Source organism: Arachis duranensis, chromosome 4, assembly GCF_000817695.3.
Source record: "Arachis duranensis cultivar V14167 chromosome 4, aradu.V14167.gnm2.J7QH, whole genome shotgun sequence".
In the NCBI taxonomy this organism is placed as follows: domain Eukaryota; kingdom Viridiplantae; phylum Streptophyta; class Magnoliopsida; order Fabales; family Fabaceae; genus Arachis; species Arachis duranensis.
The window spans coordinates 47418858-47419159 of NC_029775.3; positions in this window are offsets into that span (position 1 = coordinate 47418858).

A 302-nucleotide genomic window follows, 5' to 3' on the forward strand; every position below is an offset into this window, starting at 1 on the left:
CTCTAAAATTTCGAAATTTTGGGTTGACTTGGTCAAAAATTTTTAAAAATTAGTTGTTTCTTACAAGTCAAGTCAAAATTTTAATTTTAAAAATCTTATCTTTTCAAAATCTTTTTCAAAAATCATATCTTTTTCATTTTTTAGCATTTTCGAAAATTTCAAAAATGTTTTTCAAAATATTTTCAAAATCTTTTTCTTATCTTTTTATCAAATTTTCGAAAATTAGCTAACAATTAATGTGATTGGTTCAAAAATTTGAAGTTTGTTACTTTCTTGTTAAGAAAGGTTCAATCTTTAAATTC